Genomic DNA, 20923 nt, shown 5'->3' with positions numbered 1-20923 from the left:
GTGTGTTTTGCCATCCTGAGACAGCCGGCCAAACACACATGCGCATTGAGGGGAGTGCACACCACTTTCCTCAATAGCTGTCATCCCCCTATGGCCCCACTGCTTTAAAAATAAAACAATAATAAACATTGTTTAGGTGCCAAGGACGAGGTGGTTACGTCCGGTGGCTCAGGCGCCACAGACATAACCACCTCGTCCTGGACCCGGCCCACGGGGGAGCACTAGCGCTTCCCCAGTGGGCCTCCCACCCCCCTCCCATGGGCAGGGTGTAGGAAAGTACCATCTTGCCTGGCATGTTACCCCCATTTTTCACTGTATATATGTTGTTTTAGTGTATGTGTCACTGGGACCCTGCCAGCCAGGGCCCCAGTGCTCATATGTGTGCCCTGTATGTGTTACCTGTGTTATGACTAACTGTCTCACTGAGGCTCTGCTATCCAGAACCTCAGTGGTTATGCTCTCTCATTTCTTTCCAAATTGTCACTAACAGGCTAGTGACCAACTTCACCAATTTACATTGGCATACTGGAACACCCTTATAATTCCCTAGTATATGGTACTGAGGTACCCAGGGTATTGGGGTTCCAGGAGATCCCTATGGGCTGCAGCATTTCTTTTGCCACCCATAGGGAGCTCTGACAATTCTTACACAGGCCTGCCACTGCAGCCTGAGTGAAATAATGCACACATTATTCCACAGCCATTTTTCACTGCACTTAAGTAACTTATAAGTCACCTATATGTCTAACCTTTACCTAGTAAAGTTTGGGTGCTAAGTTACTTAGTGTGTGGGCACCCTGGCACTAGCCAAGGTGCTCCCACATGGTTCAGGGCAAATTCCCCGGACTTTGTGAGTGCGGGGACACCATTACACACGTGCACTACACATAGGTCACTACCTATGTGTAGCTTCACAATGGTAACTCCGAATATGGCCATGTAACATGTCTAAGATCATGGAATTGCCCCCTCTATGCCATCCTGGCATTGTTGGCACAATCCCATGATCCCACGGGTCTCTAGCACAGACCTGGGTACTGCCAAACTGCCTTTTCAGGGGTTTCACTGCAGCTGCTGCTGCTGCCAACCCCTCAGACAGGTTTCTGCCCTCCTGGGGTCCAGCCAGGCTTGGCCCAGGAAGGCAGAACAAAGGACTTCCTCAGAGAGAGGGTGTTACACCCTCTTCCTTTGGAAAAAGGTGTTAAGGCAGGGGAGGAGTAGCCTCCCCCAGCCTCTGGAAATGCTTTCATGGGCACAGATGGTGCCCATTTCTGCATAAGCCATTCTACACCGGTTCAGGGAACCCTCAGCCCTGCTCTGGCGTGAAACTGGACAAAGGAAAGGGGAGTGACCACTCCCCTGACCTGCACCTCCCCTGGGAGGTGCCCAGAGCTCCTCCAGTGTGCTCCAGACCTCTGCCATCTTGGAAACAGAGGTGCTGCTGGCACACTGGACTGCTCTGAGTGGCCAGGGCCAGCAGGTGACGTCAGAGACTCCTTCTGATAGGCTCCTTCAGGTGTTGCTAGCCTATCCTCTCTCCTAAGTAGCCAAACCCTCTTTTCTGGCTATTTAGGGTCTCTGCTTTGGGGAATTCCTTAGATAACGAATGCAAGAGCTCATCAGAGTTCCTCTGCATCTCTCTCTTCACCTTCTGCCAAGGAACGACTGCTGACCGCGCTGGAAGCCTGCAAAACTGCAACAAAGTAGCAAAGACGACTACTGCAACTCTGTAACGCTGATCCTGCCGCCTTCTCGACTGTTTTCCTGGTGGTGCATGCTGTGGGGGTAGTCTGCTTCCTCTCTGCACTAGAAGCTCCGAAGAAATCTCCCGTGGGTCGACGGAATCGTCCCCCTGCAACCACAGGCACCAAAGAACTGCATCACCGGTACCCTGGGTCTCCTCTCAGCACGACGAGCGAGGTCCCTTGAATCCAGCAACTCTGTCCAAGTGACTCCCACAGTCCAGTGACTCTTCAGTCCAAGTTTGGTGGAGGTAAGTCCTTGCCTCCCCACGCCAGACTGCATTGCTGGGAACCGCGTCTTTTGCTGCTACTCCGGCCTCTGTGCACTTCCGGCGGAAATCCTTTGTGCACAGCCAAGCCTGGGTCCACGGCACTCTAACCTGCATTGCACGACCTCCTGAGTTGTCCTCCGGCGGCGTGGCACTCTCTTGTGCAACTTCGGGTGAGCACCATTTCACTCCACTTTGTAGTGCCTGTTCTGGCACTTCTCTGGGTGCTGCCTGCTTCTGAGAGGGCTCCTTGTCTTCCTGGACGCCCCCTCTGTCCCCTGACGCAATTGGCGACATCCTGGTCCCTCCTAGGCCACAGCAGCATCCAAAAACCCTAACTGCACGATTTGCAGCTAGCAAGGCTTGTTTGCGGTCTTTCTTCAGGAAACCACTTCTGCACGACTCTTCGCGACGTGGGACATCTATCCTCCAAAGGGGAAGTTTCTAGCCCTTGTCGTTCCTGCAGAATCCTCAGCTTCTACTGCCTAGTAGCAGCTTCTTTGCACCCACAGCTGGCATTTCCTGGGCATCTGCCCACTCTCAACTTGATCGTGACTTTTGGACTTGGTCCCCTTGTTCCACAGATACTCTAGTCTGGAAATCCATCGTTGTTGCATTGCTGGTGTTGGTCTTTCCTGCAGAATTCCTCTTTGGGGAACTTTAGTGCACTTTGCACTCACTTTTCAGGGTCTTGGGGTGGGCTATTTTTCTAACCCTCACTGTTTTCTTACAGTCCCAGCGACCCTCTACAAGGTCACATAGGTTTGGGGTCCATTCGTGGTTCACATTCCACTTTTGGAGTATATGGTTTGTGTTGCCCCTATCCCTATGTGTCCCCATTGTATCCTATTGTAACTATACATTGTTTGCACTGTTTTCTAAGACTATACTGCATATTTTTGGTATTGTGTACATATATCTTGTGTATATTTGCTATCCTCATACTGAGGGTACTCACTGAGATACTTTGGCATATTGTCATAAAAGTAAAGTACCTTTATTTTGAGTATATCTGTGTATTGTGTTTTCTTATGATATTGTGCAAGTGACACTAGTGGTACTGTAGGAGCTTCACTTGTCTCCTAGTTCAGCCTAAGCTGCTCTGCTAAGCTACCATTATCTATCAGCCTAAGCTGCTAGACACCCTATACACTAATAAGGGATACCTGGGCCTGGTGCAAGGTGTAAGTACCCCTTGGTACTCACTACAAGCCAGTCCAGCCTCCTACACAGGGATGGAAGGGGAATCACTTCCCCTTCTGTAGTGAATCCTAGTTTGTTTTAATGGGATAAAAGGAGTTAGCTTAGCCTTTGGCTTGCAGACTTGTGCCCCCGTCACCTAGTGACTTTTAACCTACTTAGCTTGCTCTGTCTTAGACTATTTATTTAATTAATTCTTCTAAGATGGCTGCCTTGTTTACAGCTAGGCCCTTTTGTTTAGAGTTATGTTATTAGTGGCACCATGCTTAGGCGTCATGTCATGCGTCAAAGACAAACAAACTGTAGGTGCTCACATTAGAAATTACCGTCCCAAGCATGCAGTGTTATCTATTGGTTTGGAACAACCTGCGTCAGGGGTCCAAGTAGATCTGTATAAATACATCACACTTTAGACAGATAATCAGAGGGATTCCGAACAGATACCAACGCTGCTATAGACACTGCACGTCACCTTGACACTGACCCGGACTTCGTGTTCCTTCGGAGTCTGAGCCCGAGACCTCATTCCAAGATAACAAGGGTTGGGGGCTCCTTCCAGGGACCTGGCATTGGCAGATTAGGTTTAACATACCCAGCTCTCCTCTAGGTAGAAGGTTAGGCCTATCACAATAGGGTGCTAGGACATATTATACACTTTGGGCCTCATTATGATCTTGGCAGTCTGGGCCACCATGCCGGTGGTGGCGGTAAATACTGCCATCCGGCGTGGTGGCCCAGACCGCCATATAAGGACCCGCCCAAAACCCCACGGCGGAATACACCGCCAATGCCAGCGGAAATGCTGGCGGTGTGGTGTATTCCAATCCAACAGGGCAGTGCTGCAAGCAGCGCGGCCCTTCGGATAATGATACCCATTCCGCAAGCCTTTTCCCAGCTGTTCACACCACCAGGGAAAGGCTGGCGGAATGGGTATCTTGGGGCGATTTGGGGGCCCCTGTGCAGTGCCCCATTGCGCAGGTCACCGCCCAATTTACTGGCAGTGATCTGCGCAATGGGTGCAGCTGCACCTGCCGCACACCAACATTGGCAGCAGCTCCATTTGGAGCCGCTGTCAATGTTACGGCCCTGAAGGGAAAACATTATACGGCTGGCGGGGGGGATAGTCGCGCTGGCGGTCATCTATTGACCGCCAGAGCGGATCTCAGCAGTTTTAACCGTTGAGATCATAATGAGGGCCTTTATGTCTTTCCATGCTAACACAAGATGGTGGGGGTCTTTATAATCATGACTCTCATCTTTACAATTCTATTTCTTGCATTGTTCATTATCCTAATCATTGCAGCCCATGTGATCTACCGCAATGTATTAAATAAAAACTATTAAAACATTACTGCATCTTCGTTATTGCCTGTGTTTGGTTGAGACATGATATATCTGTGAGAAAGGGGTAATTTCCGTTTAACCACGACACTCCCTGATATTCCATACTTCTGAGTCCATGCGTAACGGCTGCCACAAATCACATTTAACTGTTTGGGTTTTTGGTGAGTTACTGCTAGTGAGCCGGAGGGGTTGGGATTACAGTTGCGACTTGTTGTAGGATAGGCATGGTCACCTACAAACAAAAGCACTGTCATCCTTGAACCAGCAGTCTTGCCCAGAGCAAGAGTCCAAGCTATGACATGGCACCACCAACGATGGTGTTTACGCACTGATTTACGGGTACCCCGATTATCACTGTCTCACAGACGACATGTACCCCCAGTACCATTATACGGAGAAGTCTGTGGTATTTGGGAAATCCTCCTCAGCTGAACAGGGAAAACCTAATTAGGCTGTAGGTTGTTCGAGCTCGATCTCATAAAAGGAATATACTCCCCACTTGGTGTTCCATCTCTACAGAAAAAAAATGGACATAGAAATTCCTGAGAATGCTAGACAAGCATTAACATTACGTCTAGTAACGCATGGCTTTAAAGAAGAGGGCGGGGATGTCACTTTCATAGTAGAAGCTAATGAAGCTTACCAAACAGAAACATTCTACTCCTGGGTCACCTTTCCTGAGGAAGACCGCAGGTCAGTCACATTTCACACATATAGAATTGCTAATGTACCTCAACGGTACCAAGCATACCAGTATCATGAAATACCGCTCACTTATCAGGAGCATCAGAACTGGTTTGAAGGCTCTCTACCACATGTAATACAACGCATGAGATTAGGTCCCTTAGGCAATGACGGACCTATGTGGCCTATGTTTGCCACATACACACCTCACCTGGCTATACAAAATTTGCAAGCAGCAGCTCTGCGAAATTTATATAATGAAGTAGTAACATTATATAGATGGCTTGTTCAGTTCGTAATGTGGACTTTGAACACAACACCAGCGCTTCCAGCACCACCAGCACCTGCTTAATACCAATTGGCTACTGGGATTAATCCACAAACAGTACATATTATTATGGGTAAAGTACCCACAGAACGGGAGAAAATACCTCATTGGACAGCCAAGAAAACAAATCAGCTGGAAGCTGTGTTTTCCCATACGGGACCACAGGAGAAACAGAATTCTAACAATGTGCTTGCCCTTTGGGATGGTTCCCTCGGTGGATGACTGTGCCACATGGGGTACAGTCTTTGCTGCAATATATACTTCCACACATGGTACCTCGACACTTGCCAATTTACCGGAGGTGTTAAAACAAATACAGAATGAGCATGGGGCAGCACCTGCCCTGGATTTGGGGATGAAATTGATGGGTAATTTTGACGCAGTATCCTTGATAATACTCAGTAACATTAAAGGGGAAGCGGTAGCACTGGCTATATGCCAGCATCTCCGAGAAACTCCACATTTGGATCAAGAGAGACAGCTACCAAAAATTATTTACGATACTTATACTAGTATAGGACGGGATAGTCTGGGAGCCAAGACAAAGAAATTGGAAGTACAGAGTACCACCCTTAAGGAAGGTGCAAAAAAGACACAAGAGGGTTCAAAAAAGCGCTGGGAGAAGACAAAAGAATTTAAAGAGAGACAGAAGCAGAGAGCAGACTCTCCGCATCCGGAGAACTCCGAAAGGAGATATACTCTCAGAAATAGGGGGAATAGGAGAACTCCTGTTAGATATACTGATTCACGTCCTTTTCGTTCCTTTCAGGACGCTCTGGATTGTTGTAGCGAGAGAGGGGGCCGTCCTGACCGACGTCCTGACTACGTGAAACAAAAGAAAGACTTACTGCAGTCTACAGTCAAAAAAGAAGAGAAGACTTTGCAACAAAAGCCACAGTTTAAAAAGAAAAAGGTGGCAGCCCTATCGCTTAAAAATGCCAATACACTTCAGAACATTGCTGAAGAACAAGGCGTGGGCAGTGACACTGCTAGACAGCGCAGCAGAGGTCACAATATATCGTTAGAGTCTGAAAGATCATCTGGATGTGACAGCAACTAGCAATTTTGTTGCAGTTAAAACGGCGGGCGGGCGCATACTCCCACCAGATAAACTTTATGATCTAAAGATCCAAATTTAGGGAGACGTAGAACGCACCATCGGTGTGATCTTTTGGGACGAACTTAATTGTGACATCCTATTGGCCGAAAGAGATTGGCCACCCAAACACGTCCGTAAGCTCCCACATGGGGAAAATTACATTTTGCCTTCTTTCACTAATCTTGTTCCAGAGGTGAAAAAGGAAGCCTACGCTGTCAGTTGGGCTCTAGCGCAGGCACCTGCATTATATCGCAATCATGTAGGTTGGGACAGGAACTCTCCATGTCATATAATACCTATCAGGTCTACACCCCAGCCTCAGACACAATATCCAGTCAAACATGAGGCTAAAGCTCCAGTGAGGGAAATCCTCACTCAGCTGGAATATCAGGGGGTAATTGAGCCTTGCGCCTCTGCAATGAATAATCCATTATTCCCGGTTGCGAAGCAAGACCATTCCTATAGAAAAGTCTTAGATTACAGACACTTAAACAGTCATACATGTACATATGCAATACAAAATTCACATAGCACAGCACTGATAAATAACATAGTGCGCAAAAAATATAAAACAACATTGGGCATCTCCAACGGGTTCTTCTGCCAGAATTTAGCGGAAGAAAGTCGAGACTGAGTGCATTCTCATTTGGCTCACAAAAACGCTTTTGCCATTTACCCCAGGGCTATAAGAATAGTCCAGGACTGTTCTCTGCCCTAGTAACATCGTTAGTACATGATATTGATCCGGAGGTATTATCTCATGTGGACGACATTTATCTCACGGACGACGACATGAACATTCATCCTGTAAGGGTCGATCGAATAATTTTGGGATTGCAGGAGTTGGTTATAAATTTAACTTTAAGAAAAGCAAGATAGCCTTTCTCAGTGTATTGTTCCTGGGATACGAGCTATCAAACAAAGGAAAGAGCCTGGCCCCGCACTTCCTTGAGAAATGTGCACAACTGCACCCATCAAATACACTAAGGAAACTACAGTCTTTACTGGTTTCTTTAATTTTGGCAGAACATACATTCCAGAGTATGCACAACGTATCAAGCCACTATACGACTTAATACGTCCAGATTTACTAGCAGACACTGGACAGTTGAACACACGTGCATCCTTAGGGATTTGCTTCAGGACTTGCTAGAAGCTAAACACTTACACATCCGTGACAATAAAAACAATTTGGTCATCAGAATATTTGCTGGTGCACATGGGTTTACGTATGTCACCTTCAATGAGGATGACACGGTGCCCATAGCATATAAATCACTTTTATACTCGAATAAAGAGCAATGCTTTGCACCCATAGAAAAAATTCTAACTGCAGTTCAGATGGCTGTCATGAAAGAGAGACCACTTGCCCAGGAGAAACACATCATCGTCGATATCCCGGTGCTAGCACCAGAGGCCATCACCAAAGCAAGCGTTCCTAATGCTAAAGCATTACACCCAAGCTGGATTCAGTGGGAGACCTCTCTGACAGCTTCTGATGTAGATTATATTTTTGATCCAAAACTTCAGACACAAGAATTTCTCCAATATGAATAAGAGTGCCCCGCTCCTCTACATCTTTTACCTTTAGACAACTATGATACTGTCATTTATACTGATGGTTCAGCCCAACCAGCTGTAGGTACCAAACATCAATACTCAGCCGCTTGCACAGCCATGAGTGGAGTGATGAAGGATGGAGTCTTCCACCCTCATAATACCTACACGCAGACCCTAGGGGACTGCACAGCTCAGTTAGCCGAACTCAAAGCCCTTATTTTAGCGCTAGAGAAAACGGAGACAGGAAGACTGACTTTGATAGACTGTGATTCATATTACTGTGTTCAGTCTTACAATGATTACCTTAATCATTGGAAACTGAACAGGTTTAGAGATTCTAAGGGGAACGCCATAAAACACAAGACATTGTGGGGGAGAGTGGCTGATCTTAAGGATAAGCTGCTGTGCATCCATGTTGTATATACATTGGCCACCAATGTGTAGGAATACACGTTATCGATAATACTTTGGCTGAGGAAGCAGCCAAATCCGCAGTAGCTACAGCTTCAGTGGCTACATTGATTCATTCCCATATGAGATTGGATAATGAAATAGTGACTTTTGCGAAAGCTTCGGCTGAAGGCAAGTCTCTCCTGAAAGGATACGCTACAAAAGATTCATACCACATCAGTGCACAGAATGTTGCTTATGCAACACTTCCTGGGGTTGGAGATCGAGCAATCCCCAACGAAGACCAGAGATTAGATCTAGTAAAAGCAGCACACAAGGGTGTCGCTTCTGCTCATGCTGGTGTTTCGGCCACAGTAACACTCTTACAGAAGAGATTCTGGTGGCAGGGTCTGTATAAACAGACAAAGCAATGTCCTTTGTTGTGACATCCGCCAGCAGATAAAGGGCTCCAATATCAAACGCCCACCGCAGACATCCCTCATAGTGTCCAGTAGGCCATTACAATGTGTGTACCTGGACCACTGTGGTCCACTCCAACCGGATGGTGCATACAAATACATTCTGTCACTGTAGATTCTTGTTCTAGATTCCTGTGGGTATGGCCGCAGCGGTCGGCTGACGCTTGAACTATTATAAAAGATTTGCTGATCTTTATCAGTACATATGCGGTTGCAGCATTCCACTTGGACCAGGGCCCTGCATTGGCCTCTAAGGCATTCAGGGACACTATGGGGACGATGGGTGTTGAACTCCATTACTCCTCACCATCCCGAGGGAAATTCGGTCGTGGAGAGGCGGAACCGTGATCTAAAGCAGCCCTTAACAGCTAGAGTATTAGGTTCTGGCCGCTGCTGGCTTCATCACCTATATGGGGTCCGGAGAGCACTGAAGGTTATATCTCGAAACCACGAGTGCTTCAAGCACCCATGGCTCAACAACAAGTTCGGAACAACGAACTCATTGGTATCACTAATGCCTTTACCACGAATGCCTTTATAACAATTTTTCGTTGTAAAGGCATTCCTGGTAAAGGCATTAGTGATCAGCATGCACGGTTCCAACATACTTCCTCCCTAGCCCCCACCCCTAAAAATTACTGTGACCCCCCACCCCATAACCACCCCAACCCCCACCCCCAAAATTACCACAACCCCAACCCCCTCCCCTAAAACCTAAAGCATCCCAACCCACCCCTAAAACTTAAACCCCTCCCCCAAACCCTAATCACCCCAAGCTCCCCACCCCACCCCCAAAAACTAAAATACCCTGAGTCCCCTCCCCGCCCTTAAAAACTAAAGTACCCCAACCCCCAACCCACCCCTAAAACCTAAATCCTAACCCCCTCGCCCAAACCCAAATCACACCGAGCCCCCCACCCCACCCCATCCCCAGAAAAACAGGCCCAGTCCCAGCCCTACTTACCTCCTCCTACACCGCGTGGACTTCATTCTTCTGTGCCTTAACCACACATGTACGTGGTTCACACATGTATGGTTAAGGCACGAAAACCAGGAAGTCGTGGAAAACAAAACCGTTGTTTTGCTTTCGTTTTCCACAACTTCGTGGTTAAGGAGTCGTTGTTCCGGATGTTTCCCTGTCCCGGTTCTTGATGGTTCTGGTATGTTGTCAGCAGAAACACCTTTTGACATAAATGAACGTCTCACTGTCTTACAGGAGCTTCAACAATTTTGAGATGAAAAATCATCCACCAGTGCTGCCACCTTAGGAATAAGGGATATTCCAACAACTTCCATTGGCTGGATTCCTAAAGTTGGGGATCTGGTTTGGGAAAAGGTTGCTGTAAAGAAGGAATTCGGTCCATCCTACAGAGCACCAGTCTCAGTCTTGGGAATACAAGGTACCAGAACTGTAATATAACCACCATTACCTGGTTCCCAAGGAAACAGATTTTTTTCAATTGACAATGTCAAACTACACCATGTGGCCGATCCTGCACAGCAGACCCAGAGGTCCCTTGGTCAGTTCCTGATCCCCTTTCACTACCCAACAGGACATTCCTCTTCAGAACAGAGTGAACAACACTACTATGGACTATGCCACAATGTCCAACAATGCTATGAATTCCTCCTCGACCATGGGGAGGGAGAAGAATGAGCTCTTGCTGTTTCCAGTCACCACTTCTACAACAACACCTGGTGAAGAATTGGCCATCTTATACACCAATACATCACAAACTGATGGCACTATTTACTATGAGCCTCCATGTGAAGTGAACACATCTACAAGTACTGAACTTGCTCCTGTTTTTGCAGAGACTGGCTCTGGATACTTCATCGACATTGATGACTTTTCATCAGACTCGTCCACTCGAGCGATTGAAAATTATTCAAAGACACGCAAGCTATATCTATGGTTTAAAACAAACTACTTGATCTATCACTGGAACTATTTATGGTTCTGCCTAACATTTTGTACCTTTTTTCTATGGATTGGTTTTGTTACTGGGTTTTTTCTTACTTACAAATGGTCATTACATTCCTGAACGCGCAATTATAGCGCCAGTAGATGAAGTTTTAGCTCCACATCATTTCTCACACAAGGTCCGCAGAGACTTGTCCCCGGTGAACATTTCAGCTGTGCCTGTTTCTGATGGGATTGTATGGGACAAAGTTCCCTTTGAAATATACAGGCCTACTGAGGTCATTCAAATTCCATATGTATTCAAAATATCCATGACAGATGTTATCATACCCGTTGTTGTTTCTGATGATTAGGATGTCTCGACAGTTGATTCTATGTTAACTGAAATGAAAGACTATTCAATATTTGAAAGAGATGATGTATATGTAAATACAATGAATTATGGGGAAATGTTTTGCTATAATAATTGGGGACATTACTACCTGCACCGTGCAACTAGACATAGACCTGTACTTAATTACACACAGTGGGAACATTGTTCAAAGCCACCGGTAGGGAGGCCAAAAAATTATTTAGAAAAATTTACTTATTTTTCTGGGCATGACACAAGAAATTTCGAGTCATATTTTTTCAAATTGCCTCCTTCAAAAATTAGGAAAAGTTTGCGACAGATACAAAACTGATATATTCAGATGCCTTTGTTTCCCGTCTTACCATTGAAGGTTACGATCACTGGAAGAACAATGTTGATTTAAAGAGTGTATGGGGGACACAAGATTGGCAAATGCAGGGTAGGGAAGCCTTGTTCAGAGCATGCCTGATTCCTGTACAAATTATTTTTTTAAATGGCACTGTTCAACAGACGTCCTGCCTTGGGTTAGCAAAAATAAAAGAAATGAACACACCCAGTGTCCCCACACCGGCTAAATTTAATGATTGGCAATTCCTCCTGAATAACACCGAAGAAGCACTAGATGCAAAAGTTCAGGCTGGTACCCATAATTCTTCACTTTACAGTCCCGGCAGGTGGTTAGTTTGGCCAATAGACACTAATGGATGTCAGGCTCGATTATTGAACACCTCAGGGGGTTTTTAGATTAGCCGGCCAGACCCTAGCTTCATCTCAGGTCAACACACGGGATAGTTACTACATACAGTGTGGATAAACTGTGTCAACAATGAGTACAGTCTATCACGTTAGCCGCAGTTAAAGAACACGTGAACACACTTTCTGAAGATATAGACTTGCAGGACTTCCTGTTAGGTCCTAGGAAACAGTGCTCTAAAAGTTTTGTGTATGCTATGTATAATGAGATATGGAAACTTTCTCAGATAGAAGCTGGTGCACGTTTAAGGCAGATAGATAAGGAAAACTTAGAAAAGGCTTTGGCGGTTGTCGATAATGGCATGAACACCCTTCCAACAGAATTTATTCACTCACAAACATAGTGTTGTCTACGATTGATATCATTCAGTCAGACATGTCCCGTTTATACCATGGACAAAGTCAGCTGTGTTCTATAATGCAGCTTGGTTGGACGTTACAAACATTGAAAAATGGCCGTATTTCATGGAGATACATTAACGGTAGTAAATTGTTCGCTGCTTTTAATTTATCCAAGAAACAACAGACAATGGCCCAAAGGGAAGCAAGTTTCACCATGCCTCATAAAGAAAAGTTGGAAAAGTAGCTTTTTACGATAGCAGAGAGTCCTTCGACTGTCTGGCTCATACATGGCATTATTAATCTGCCCATAGCCACCTTTAGTTTTTCGAAATGCTTGAAACATCTTGCCGTGGGTAGGTATGAGCGTTTGTGCGATAGCTATATTAAGGAAGAGTGTGAGTTGCCCTTTGATTATAAATGTCTGAACGGCGAAACAGAGGTCTTTCTTAGCGGAAGCGGATGTGAGACTGCTGTTAGTCATTCTATGATCTGCAAGCAGGTGTCCCTTCACAGCCACTGCAGTGCGGGGGTTGCAAACTTGGCCTGTTTTCTGAAGGGTACTACCATTTCTTTGATTCGACCAGCATTTCATGTACTTTCCAATGGCAGTTATGTGGTGCTGAGCGATCAAAGCTGTTGCGAAACGCGACCGGGCATTGCCTACACAATTTCGGTCTCTAAGGTCGTTACGTGTTGTGGACATGTTTTATTCCCCCCCACACAAGAGATAAAGGTATCAGAAATGTGGCCTCACATTGATATTATTAATGTAAATTATGACAATCTGAGTAGGCTAAAGGCGCTACTGTTTCAAAAACAGGTCACGTTGACATCCACTAAAGAGATGTATGTTCTCCAGACTGCGAGATCATGAGCCGAGATAGAATCCCTAATAAAGACCAACTTCCCTAAGCACTTTGGTGAGCTGGTATCGAGAATATTCAACGCCTCGAGCACTACTGGGATTGCCCATTTCTATAAGGCTGTCGGGCTGGATTTGTGTCCGTCTTCCAGACTATCTTCTGAGTCATCCCGTCCGCCATCCATGTACTCTTTTCAAGTGTGTTTTGTGGCTTTCCTGTAATTTTGGCATTATGTGGCGGAATACTACTGCTATTTTTTCTTATTCACAGTGGTTGTTTCTTTACAGCTACACAGTGCGATGGAGCCGCTGCCACCAGCACAACTGTGCCGTGAACGCATGGTTCAGATCTTCGATGTTTCCTTGCTGGAGGAAATAGAGTGGAATTGGTCGTTGTCATTTTGGCCACTCCTCTGGTGCGTGCAGCCTGTCTTTCGCTGCGTATGGTGCTTCTCCGAACATTTGCCAACACTGTGTCTTGCCGTCTTGCCAGTTTCTCCTGTGGACCAAGAACTGCTGATGTCCCCGATGAGGGTTCATACACGGTCGTGCCCCATGAGACTAAGGCTGATCCGCGAGGCCACTTATGAACACTCAGATTTGGCTCTTCCATCTACGGACAATGGCACTGATGCAGGTGGACATGCACATGAGACTACTGCGCCCTTTTGCTCCGTGAATCCATCAGCCCAAGTGATCGATCTTACATCAGACGATTTGACCTCATTTTTTGATTACTTTTTAACAGGTGACTTCTGAGCTATAGTTCCACGCCACAATGATTATTTTTTTTCTAACATCCAATGTATGATTTTACTTTGACCTGCTGTGCTTGTCATGGTTGACTTTAAGTCTCTTTAGTATGTTTTTAAACATTTAATTTTAACTATGTTTTTAACTTTGTTTTTGTGCTTCGCTTTTAGTCCAGAGCAGCTTTTTTAGCTTTTTGGATTACCTCACCTTCGGTGGCGTCCAGTAATGGCGTCATACTTGTTACGGCAATGGGGAGGGTGTAGTGAATCCTAGTTTGTTTTAATGGGATAACAGGAGTGAGCTTAGCCTTTGGCTTGCAGACTTGTGCCCCTGTCACCTAGTGACTTTTAACCTACTTAGCTTGCTCTGTCTTACACCATTTATTTAATTAATTCATCTAAGATGGCTGCATTGTTTACAGCTAGGCCCTTTTGTTTAGAGTTATGTTATCAGTGTCACCGCGCTAAGGCGTCAACTCACGCGACAAAGACAAACAAACTGTTGGTGCTCACATTAGAAATTACCGTCCCAAGCATGTGGTGCTATCTATTGTTTTGGAACAACCTACGTCAGGGGTCCAAGTGGATCTGTATAAATACATCACGCTTTAGACAGATAATCAGAGGGATTCCGACCAGATACAATTGCTGCTACTGATGCTGAATGTCACCTTGACACTGACCCGGACTTCGTGTTCCTTCGGAGTCTGAGCCAGAGACCTCATTCCAAGGTAACAAGGGTTGGGGGCTTGTGACGCTAATAATGGAGTTTGACCAATGACTTTGTGTTTCACCACTGCGCATATTAGTTGCTCAAGGTCCCGCCGCACGCCAAGCGGGAACCGCCAGAGGACCGTACCGCGGTCAAAAGACTGCGGCGGTCATTCTGGGTTTCCCACTGGGCTGGCGGGCGACCGCCAAAAGGCCGCCCGCCAGCCCAGTGGGAAACACCCTTCCACGAGGAAGCCGGCTCCAAATGGAGCCGGCGGAGTGGAAGGGGTGCGACAGGTGCAGTAGCACCCGTCACGAATTTCAGTGTCTGCTAAGTAGACACGGAAATTCAAAGTGGGGCCCTCTTACGGGGGCCCCACGACACCCCTCACCGCCATCCTGTTCCTGGCGGTTGAAACCGCCAGGAACAGGATGGCGGTGAGGGGGTCGGAATCCCCCATGGCGGCGCAGCAAGCTGCGCCGCCTTGGGGGATTCCTCAGGGCAGCGGAAAACCGGTGGGACACCGCCGGTTTTCCGTTTCTGACCGCGGCCATACCGCCGCGGTCAGAATGCCCTTAGGAGCACCGCCAGCCTGTTGGCGGTGCTCCCGCCGACCCCGGCCCTGGCGGTCAAGGACTGCCAGGGTCGGAATCACCCCCTATATATTTTGTTCAGCCTAGCCGCCTATTGGCTTTGACACGGCATTAGCCATTACCTTCTGTATTTAGTTTAGCCGCCTATTGGCTTTGACATTGCATTAGCCATTACATTCTGTATTTTGCCTATTGGCTTTGACATGATATTCAGCTCAGCTGCCTATTGGCTTTGACATGATATTAGACATTGCATTTTGTATTCAGCTCAGCTGCCTATTGGCTTTGACATGATATTAGACCTTACATTTTGTATTCAGGTTTGCTGCCTATTGCCTTTAATGTGGAATTAGACATTGCAGTTGAGAATCCAAGCTGTATTTTTCCAAGCTGTGTTTTTTCCACAAGATGAACCAAACTGTTTTTCTCACACCAGACTAGACCTGATAAGAGAGGGTACATTTGGTGTTGTTCCTTTCTGCTCAGGCTTGGGAAGAGGAGGAGTCTAGGAGATCTGGCCAGTCTCCAAAGGCTTGCATAGTTTTCCCAGGTCTGAGAGGAGGGGGCACGCTTTTGTAACGGATGACTCGGGCTTCAGAGAATTAGATTATTTTCTGCCTGACTTCGGACTGGAACTTGGCGCCAGTTGCCAGTCTCCCGTGTGGGTAGATAATCTCTTTCTCGCAGTTGACCGGAGTCATCAACTTGCAGACCCCAGAAAGATGAAGCTGTAAACAGTTTCTCACACGGTGAAGTATTTGTTTTGCTTTGCATTCAATATCTTAAAAATATAACCTGCTGTGTACATTGCAACTGTGATATATTTTGTTTTCATTGAACGTGTGCTTGAAATCTATTAATTTGTCTCTCACGAACTTGTGGGTGGGGAAGAATTAACAACAATAAAGGTCTTCTTTGAACTCAGAAGTGCATTCTTGATATGTTCTGTAAGCTCTGATTACGAGATAAGAAGGAAAGCAGAACAGGGCTCCTTCCAGGGACACGGCATTGGCAGATTAGGTTTAACATACCCAGCTCTCCTCTAGGTAGAAGGTTAATCCTATCACGATAGGGTACTAGGACATATTGTACACTTTGGTGGTCATTACAACCCTGGCGGTCGGTGTTAAAGCGGTGGTAGTACCGCCAACAGGCCGGCGGTAAAATATTAGCAATTACGACCGTTGTGTAAATCGCCAACAAAGACAGCCCCTTTAACACTCCGACCGCCAAGGTGGTACAAACAAACAGCTTGGCGGTCACTGCCAACAGACAGGCGGGAGACAATGTACCGCCCCCACTATTATGACAGGCCAATCCACCACCTTTTCCGGGGCAGATTCACTGCGGATAAAAACACGGCGGAAACAGGAATCCCGAAGGGAAAACGCTACCCTCTACACACCCCACGAGGTCCGGAACACCCCATGGATCCGGAACTCCAAACTCTACCTTCAATAGTCTTCCTGCTCCTCTACCAGGAGCACGAATGCCAGCGGCGAAGACCACGGTGAGTACTGCACCTATGAAACAGAGGAGGGGGGAGGCCAAAAACAGGGACACACACAACATCCCCACCCTCACCCACTACAACACACACACTAATGCATATCAATACATCACAGTTACACCCCCAAACCCCCCGGAAGAATGCAAAGACAATAGAAAATGAGTGTAACCATTGTAATATATTAAAAGCAAGTAGGAAGAAATATATATATATATACACCATGTACATAATATATACTAAGCATAGTAGTCCAGGTAGTGCACTAAGAAAGTCCGTGGAACACTGGGACCACACGGTATGGGTGAGGCCCACACAAGATCCCCGACCATGACGGAGAGAACACTGCAGGGGCATCAGAGAGCAATTAAATAGGCACCTCAGGGGGAGGGAAAGGGGGGGCACCTCAGCCGCTTGAGTGCACAACGCCTAATCCACAAGGGGGCCACATGGCCACTGTTCCATCCTGGGGAGTGCAAAGCCACAGCCTCTCAAGTCTCTACAGTGGGTGGGTTGCCCACTGTTCAATCCTGGGGAGTGCAAAGCCACAGTCTCTCAAGTCTCTACAGTGGGTGGGTTGCCCACTGTCCAATCCTGGGGAGTGCAAAGCCACAGTCTCTGAAGTGGATAACAGTCTCCACTGGTTCTGGAGGGGGCCTTGTGCCCAGAGTGTTTCATCCAGCCAAGGACAGAGGTAGTGGATGCTTTTCTCCACTGGTTCTGGAGGGGGCCTTTTACCCAGAGTGCTTTATCCTACCAAGGACTGAGGTAGTGGATATATCTCTCCACTGGTTCTTGAGGGGGCATGGTGCCCAGAGTGCTTCATCCTGCTAAGGACAGAGGTAGTGGATGTATCTCTCCACTGGTTCTGGAGGGGGCATGGTGCCCAGAGTGCTTCATCCTGCTAAGGACAGAGGTAGTGGATGACAGTCTCCACTGGTTCTGGAGGGGGCATGGTGCCCAGAGTGCTTCACCCTGCTAAGGACAGAGGTAGTGGATGTATCTCTCCACTGGTTCTGGAGGGGGCATGGTGCCCAGAGTGCATCATTGACCCCGTGACGGACTCAGTTGCGTCAGTGCCCCTGCCGCTCATAGGCTAGCGGTGCTTGAGACAGCGGTGCCCTGTTCAGCGGTGCTTGAGATGGCGGTGCCCTGTTCAGCGGTGCTTGAGATGACAGGGCACCAGTGCCCTGTTCAGCGGTGCTTGAAATGGCAGTGCCCTGTTCAGCGGTGCTTGAGACAGCGGTGCCCTGTTCAGCGGTGCTTGAGATGGCAGTTTCCATTGCAGGGTGTCAGCTGCTGGCGGTCCTTCATGGCCCAGTGGGGCTTTAGCTGGCGGTCTTTCATGGCCCAGCGGGGCCTTTGCTGGCGGTCCTTCATGGCCCAGCAGGGCTTTTGCTGGTGGTCCTTCATGGCCCAGCGGGGTTTTTGCTGGCGGTCCTTCATGGCCCAGCGGGGCTTTTGCTGGCGGTCCTTCATGGCCCAGCTGGGCTGGTGCTGGCGGTGGCCTCCTGGGCAGCTGGGCTGGTGCTGGCGGTGGCCTCCTGAGCAGCTGGGCTGGTGCTGGCAGTGGCCTCCTGGGCAGCTGGGCTGGTGCTGGCGGTGGCCTCCTGGGCAGATGGGTTGGTGCTGACGGTGGCCTCCTGGGCAGCGGGGATGATGGCGGTTTTCTCTGCAGTGCTGCTCTTCCCAGACTTGCCGGGTTTCTTGTGGCCCTTCCCCAACTTGGAAGGTGTCACAACTGACTCCACACTCCCACCTGTACCCCTGGAAGCGGCTTTGGTGGCTGGAGTCTTCCCCCTCTCCCGCCGGGCACTGGCCAACTTCTGATGCTTCACAGGTGGATGACTGTCTGTGCTGTGGCTCCGTGCCATACTGGCTGCCCTGGTGGCCGGTGCACTCCAGATTCCTGTGACTATAGGCACCACTGGTCCCGGAGATGTTGTGGCTGAGGTGCTAGTTCGGGACCTATGAGACGGACGGGGTGGGGAGGTGTGGGAAAGAGGTCAATGTTGGACAGGAAAAGTTTTTTTGACACACTGGGACGGGTAGCTGGAGGGGGTTTGGGAGTGGAGGAAGAGGTGGTGGTTGTAGGAGGTGTACATTTGATGACTTTGGGTGAAGGTACATGCGCTGGAGGCTATCGTGAGGTGGATGACTGTTGGGTGGGTGTGTGCCTGCATTTGTGTATCTTGGGAGGTGGCGTCACAGACACACTGGGAGAGGACACAGGGGACATGTGAATGGTAGTGGGGGTGGTGACTGCAAGGGAGCGGGGTGTGGTGGTGGGTGTGCTGGAGAGGTACGAAGTGGCTGTAGAGGTAGTACATGCAGGTGTGAGTGTAGATGAGACTGGGAGGGAGGAGGAGAGGAGGAGGAGGGGGACACAGTGGAGGCAGTGGATGTTGGTGTGTCTGCATGTATCTGATGCTTGCGTGAGTGACTGTGGGATGTGTGGTGCTTACGTTTGCCTGAGCTTCCCTTGGGTGTTGAGGTGTGTGCATGTTGGTCTGTAGGTGTGCTTGGGATAGGCTGAGGTACAGGGGATTGGGTCGGGGTGGAGGAAGTTGGAGGGGGGAGGCTAGAGACTGGGACAATGGCTGCCATCAGTGCTGAGGCCAGAGTCTGAAAAGCTTGCTGAAGGGCCACCTGACCAGAATGAATGCCCTCCAGGAATGCATTGGTTTGTTGCAACTGCCTCTCTACACCCTGGATGGTATTCAGAATGGTAGACTGCCCAACAGTGAGGGACCTGAGGTGGTCAATGGCCCCCTCACTGACGGCAGCAGGGGTGACTGGGGCAGGGCCTGAGGTGCCTGGGGCAAAGGTGATGCACACCCTCCTGGGTGAGCGGGCACGGGGCAAAGGCTGAGGGGCTGCTGGGAGGGCGGTGCTGGTAGGGGAAGTGGTGGCTGTACCTGTAGAAGTGGGGGGCACAGATGGTGCCGCCACCACAAGGGAGCTCCCATCAGAGGACGAGTCCGTGTCGTTGGTGTCAGCTCCTGTCCCCTCCATGGAGCTCCCCTCGCCCTCCGTCCCACTGGTGAATTCAGACTCCGTAGTGTCGCCCTCCAGGGCCATGTGGGATGCAGCTCCCTCGTGCTCTGGTGCCACTGCTCCTCCACCTGATGATGCTAATGCACACAAGAACAGGGAGACCACAAAAAGGGGGGGGAAGACAGAAGAAAGACGTTGAGTTCATGCATTACCGCTACCGTTGGCGGACACGACAGACACAGAAGCCCCCTGCACTACGCCGCGCTCTTCGGCTCCACTGTTCTAGTCCTGGGAAATGGCCTACAAGGCTGTCGACGACATCTGCACACATAGATAACACAGGGGCATGACTAGGTGTCATTGGCACTCTACAGAGGGGGGCTGGGGTGCCACATGGCCTGGCTTACGGGTGGGCTTTGCCTATGGAACTCGCCCTGGCCTAGGGAAACCCACAGCCCACCTCCCCCACCCAGACCCCTCCACTGCACACAAAGTCAGCAGAATGAGAGTGTACTCACCCCCTTGTGGCTGCTGTGATGCCCTCAAACCCCCATCCAACTCCGGGTAGGCCACTGCCAGGATTCTGAACATCAGGGGTGTAATGGTGCAAAGGGCACCCCTCCCACGTTGGGAGGCCATTCCCAGCTGAGCCTCTGCCGTCTTCTTGCTCCAGCGGCGAATGTCTTCCCATCTTTTCCGGCAGTGGGTGCTCCGTCTGTGGTAGACCCTCAGGGTCTGGACGTCCTTGGCGATGGCACGCCAAATATCTTTTTTCTGATGGGCGCTGACCTACATGAAATGTACAGGGGAAAAAGAGAAGTTATTACCAACTGCACCGTCAAAATGATTGGCCCCCATCCCTACCCTTGCCATGTGGCACATGCATTCACCGTCTTTCATGCACGCAGCACCTCTCCCCCCTTCCTTCTTACATCCAGCCCTCTCCACACAGGCATAGCCCATACAACATGCTCCCTGTATACTTACCTGTTTGTCTGGAGGACCGTAGAGTGGCGTGTACTGGGGAAGGACCC

Source organism: Pleurodeles waltl, chromosome 12 (genome assembly GCF_031143425.1).
Source record: "Pleurodeles waltl isolate 20211129_DDA chromosome 12, aPleWal1.hap1.20221129, whole genome shotgun sequence".
Taxonomy (NCBI): domain Eukaryota; kingdom Metazoa; phylum Chordata; class Amphibia; order Caudata; family Salamandridae; genus Pleurodeles; species Pleurodeles waltl.
Note: the sequence above shows the minus strand (reverse complement) of the source record.